Consider the following 6,000-nt stretch of genomic DNA (forward strand, 5'->3'; position numbering starts at 1 on the left):
TCAATTGAATCTATTTTAAATCTTTGCATTTGCCATGTAAACACCAATCCTTCTGGTATCAGCCATCTGTACTTCACTCCTTTCTGGAGCAGTATTTTTGTCAAAAATTGATACTCTCTTCTCAGCTTTCTTACTCTTCTCGGTATTTGCTTCAGCACCGTAATTTCCTTGCCCTTATATTGCAATGCCTTCTCTTTTGCTATCTGCAATATTTGTGTTTTAATTGATTTTTTGGTAAATCTTATGTGGACTTCTCTTGGTAGTTTATTTCTCATTGCGTATTTAGTATATACTCGGTAAGTTTTGTCAATGCCATCAAACATTTTTTCTTTAGAAAATGCTAGAGCTCCTGCAAGAATTTCTATCATTTTTTCTGCCAAATTTTCTCCTTTTTCTTCCTCCACATTTTGGAATCTTAAGTAAAATTCTGATTTATCCATCTCCCAGCCTAAGCCGCTTCTATCACGTTCAACTTCTTTTAATCTATTATCCATATCTCTGATTTTTTTTATCTCTTTGTTCCTCTTTTTCTTCAATTTTTTCAAGTCTGTCTTCATATTTCTTCATCATCTGTTGTATATTCTCCACTTTTTCATCTGTTTTCTCTATTTTTGATTTTATATCTTGTATTCCTTGCAAAATCATCTGCATTGTCGCATCCTTTTCTTTCTCATGTTCTTTCTCTTTTTCCTGCTGAATCATTGTCTGTATTGATCATTGTCCTCCCGCTGGTGATGAAGAGGGGGTCGATCCAGCAGAGCTAATAACTGCTGCTTTTTTGCTCATTTCTATAAGTAATCCAACTCGACACAGTGAGATAATATATCTTCAGGTTCTTTTCAACCCTAATCCATTTTGTAGATGGCAGGAGATTACCAAAGGATAAAAAGAAAAAAGGCTCAAATGAAATGTATATAAAGGGTATGCAAATTTATGAAAAATCTTTTGGAACTTCAAAAGCTAGAGGAGTTGCAACACTGATATCAGATAGGGTATATTTTGAAAAAGAACAAGTAATTGTGGATGATGAAGGAAGATATGTAATAATTGTGGGAAATACTAATGAGGAAAAAGTGACACTGGTTAATTTATATCTACCGAATGAGAAGCAAAAAGAATTTCTTGAAAAAATAACTAAAATTTTGGAAATTGAAAGTGTAGGGAAAGTAATTGTGGCTTGGGACTTTAATTAGAGATAAAATAGATAGTACTAACCCCACTCGTTGTGGAGGAGCAAATAAAATGGGGACCTTAAATAAATGGATGTTTCGAAACAGCATGGTGGATGTTTGGAGAGAAGTGAAAGGAACTGAAAGAGTGTACACTTTTTACTCTAAGATACATAATACATATTCAAGAATTGACTATATCTTAGTTTCTAAAGATTTGTTGAATAATGTGGATAAGATAGATGTGGGAATTTTTAAGGATTCTGATCATGCAGAAGTTACGATGGAAATAGATTTTAATTTTGAGAAAAAAGGAAGTTGTTGGAGATATGATGAAAAACTGTATAAAAATGAGGAGGATAAAAAATGGATATTTAAAAAATGGGAAGAATGTTGGATATTGAATGATAATGGAGAGGTTAAATTTGAAATTGTTTGGGATGCGATGAAAGCAGTGTTTAGAAGGGAAAGTATCAAGTTATCAAGCAGAAAATATAAAAATTATAAAAATAAAATTGAAAAAGATAAAAGCCAGATTAAGGAATTGGAGAATCAATTTTTGCTTACTAAAGAAAATTTTTTTTGGAGGAACTAAATTTGCTAAAAAATAAATTGATAGAAGAGGATATAGAATTGGTAAAAAAGAATATGAGATATTTAAATAGGAATTTTTTTGAATTTAGTAATAAAAACTCTAAGTTATTGGCAAGGATGGTGAAAAATAAAAGAGAGAAGAGAGAAATTGGAGCCTTGATAGATGATAAGGGTATAAGATGCTATAAAAAAATAGAAAAATGCGAAGTGGCCAGGAACTTTTTTCAAAATTTATATTCGAAAAAATTAATTGATCGGGAAAAACTGAGAAGTTATTTAGAAAAACATGTTGTGAAAATTGATCAAACATATAAAGACTTGATGGAAGAAGATATAACACAAGACGAGATTAATGAACTAATACAAAAAATAAAATTAGGGAAAGCTCCAGGTGAAGATGGATTACCTGCTGAGTTTTATAACGAATTTAAGGAAATAATAATACCAAAATTGCAAAAATTATTTAATGGAATTTTACATGGTGGAGAAGTTCCGTTGTCATGGAATAGAACGGTGATATCTATAATCCCTAAACCAGATAAAGACTTAGAAAGGATTGAGTCCTATCGGCCCATCTCCTTAATTAATCAAGATGCAAAGATATTTACCACCATTATAAGTAATAGATTAAGTAGATTTATAGATATATATATAAGTTATAACCAAGTAGGCTTTGTGAAGGGTAGATACATGAGTGATATTGTCAGAAGAGTATTAAATATTATAGATGTTGCTGAATATAATGCTGATAAAATAGGTATAGTATCATTAGATATTTTTAAAGCTTTTGACTCTGTACAATGGGAAACTATTAAAACAATCGTTGAGGTACTAGGTTTTGGTAATAAGTTTATACATGTTATTTCAAAATTGTATCAAAAAAGTAGTGCAAGGTTGACAGAAGAGATAAGATTGGAAGCGGGTACGAGACAAGGATGTCCCCTGTCTCCAACATTATTTTTATTAGTTATGGAAATTTTGACTAAAATGATAGAAAAAGATGAAGAATTGGAAGGGTATAAGGGATATAAGATAAATCTGTATGTGGATGATACTTTGATTATTTTGAAAGATATAGAGAAAGATTTGAAAAAGATACATAAGCATTTGGAAGAATTTGAGGAGATGACAGGTTTGAAAATAAATTGGTCAAAATCTGAACTATTAATGAATAATAATGGTAAGGAGTGGGAGAATATGCAAGAACAACTTGGGATAAAGATTAAAAATACATTGAAATATTTGGGCATAACACTTTCACTCAAAGTTAAAGAAATGAAAAAACTAAATTATGACGTGGTGATGAATGAAATTGAGAAAAAGATAGATAAATATAAAATGATAAAGTTGTCTTGGTTTGGTAGAATTGCAATGTGTAAGATGATGTTGTTGCCAAAGTTTAATTTTTTATTTGAGATGTTACCGTTAAACTTGACAGAGAAAGATATTGAAGGATATCAGAAGAAATTGGATAAATTTTGCAATGGTGGGAAAAGACCTAGATTAATGAAGAAAATGTGGTATCAAAATCAAAAGGAAGGTGGATTAGGAATCCCCAAACTACTCAATTATTATTGGGTTTATGCTATTAGGACTGTGGTAAAAATATTTAAAGGTGAAGATAGTCATTGGAGAGATTTAGAATTAAAAGACATCAAGAGATTTGGCTCAACATGGTTTTTAGATAAAGCAAAATCAAAATGTGTAGTTAATAGCTATTGGTTAAAGGGACTGAGTAAAATTTGGAATAAATTTGTTAAAATTTTAATTCCAGATATAATTTTCTTAGGGAAGACAATTGAAAATTGGCCGATTAAAACTAATATAAGTCGTGATAGGGTAATGGAAGATGAAAATATACAAATTATAATAGATTGGTTAAAAACTTCAGAAAATACAGATAGAAAAATGGACTAAGAAAGTAAGGGACAATTGTTCGATAAGTAGAAGTAAAACTGAATTTGAACATTTAGTATTCCAAATTATGAAAGATGAAATTAGGCTAAAGGGACTCGTTAGTAAGATATATAAGATTATAAATTTTGATGGAAAACCACAAAGGGTGATGAAGATGAATTGGGAAAAAGTACTTAATATTAAAATATCAGATTTAGATTGGAATGTGAATTGGAAGAGTAGAATTATGAAGACTTTATCTGTAAGGATTAAAGAGCATAATTATAAGGTTGTTTGGAAATGGTATTTGACTCCATTAAGATTGTCATTGATGGATAACAAAATTAGTAAACAATGTTGGAGATGTGATATGGAATTAGGGACTTATGAACATATGTGGTACAAATGTGATAAAGTTAAAAAGTTTTGGCAACAATTGGAGAAAATGATATTTGAAATGATGGGGAAAGCAATAATATTGAGACCAGAAACTATATTACTGTTGATAATTAAGGAAATAGAAGCAACAAAATATGAGAAAGAATTGATTAGAATTATGATTATAATGGGTAGAATTATAATAGCCAGATATTGGAAATTAGATGTGAATTTTAGAATAGAAGAATGGTATTGTGAAATGTGGAAATTAGCTTTAAACGATAAAATGACATGCGATATTAAAATTAGAAATGGTGATTATAAAGAAGATATTTTCTGGAAAATTTGGAAACCATTCGTGGACTATGTGCTGGGAAAATTGGATGCTTCGGTACCTGTACCCCGAGAATGTGGATTTTGGTGATCATGAGGATATATCCGAAGAACCAAATCTTCCTTTCTTATGTATAGCACAGGGTGAAGTATTGTATATGTTGTTTGTAATGTTATTTTAATAATAAAATATATATATATAAAAAAAAACCCTAAAATTGATGCAAGATGTTAGATCAAGAGGAGGTTTTGGTTTGCCGGACTGGGAATTATATTATCAAGCTTGTAATTTGATGTGGATTAAAGAATGGATAATGCTAAGGAATATTAGATTGTTGACTTTAGAAGGACATGATTTATTGTTGGGTTGGCATGCTTTTATGTGGTATAAAAGTACAAAAGTACAGGGTTATTTCAGAAGGCATATGATATGAGAATCATTGTTATTAAACTGGGAGAAGATCAAACAATGTTACTATTTAAAAATTCCAGTCTGGTTATCACCTATTGAAGCAGTCTCACACGTAATAACATTCAGAAAGGAACAAATTGTTAGATATGGTGAATTATTAAATGAAAGGGATGAACTCAAGTTGAAGCAAGAACTAGAAGAACAAGAGTTTGAAATGGATTGGTTTTCATATATGCAAATACAGTCTAGATATGATGACGATTCTAAAATGGAGGGTTTTTATAGTAACTTGACAAACTTAGATAAAATCTTAACAGGTTCTGATGACCATGTAAATAAAAAATTGTACAGTCATTTATTAGAAGTAAAATTGACAGAAGAACAAGTTAAAGAAACAATGATTGCATGGGGGAAAATATGGGTCATGGGATTGACTTAGAGAAATGGGAAAAATTATGGTTGCAGAATTATAAAATGACAATGTCAACAGCATATAAGGAAAATTTGTATAAGATGTTTTACAGGTGGCATTTACCCCCGGCGAGAATAGCTAGAATGTACAAGAATAAATTGGAGAAATGTTGGAAGTGTCATCAGATTCCGGGCTCATATTACCATATGTGGTGGACATGCACAGAAGCTAAAAGATATTGGACTAAAATCCACAAATGATTGGAAAAAATGACAAAGAAACACATTGACTTTAAACCAGAGATATTTTTATTAGGGATTTTACCAGAAATATTCAATAGAGAAATGAGATATTTAATTGTAAATGTTTTAACGTCAGCTAGAATTGTATTTGCTAAAAATTGGAAAGGAGAGAAGATACCCACGGATGACGACGTTATCAAGAAAATTTTGGAGTGTGCTGAAATGAGTAAATTGACATTTGAAATTAGGGAAGAAGAAGATAAACAATATTATTTGATATGGGATTTATTTTATCAATGGTTAGACAAGAAAGAATGGAAATGAAATATGAAATATGAAATGGATAAGATAATAAAACATATAAAGGGGTTTTTCTCCCCTTATGGAGGATAATTTACTGTTAAATAATTGGTAAATGACAATAATAATGTAATAAACTGTTAAATAAGAAAATGTTGGATAGAGGATTAAGCACAAAAGATTTGTAACCGAGCAATACACTTTCTGTAATTGTAATGGATGATAATTGTTTTATGTTTTAAGTTTTGTTTAAAAATAAAAAAA

The sequence above is a fragment of the Pituophis catenifer genome, unplaced genomic scaffold (assembly GCF_029215685.1).
Source record: "Pituophis catenifer annectens isolate HBS135680 unplaced genomic scaffold, rPitCat1.0.hap2 SCAF_2, whole genome shotgun sequence".
NCBI lineage: Eukaryota > Metazoa > Chordata > Lepidosauria > Squamata > Colubridae > Pituophis > Pituophis catenifer.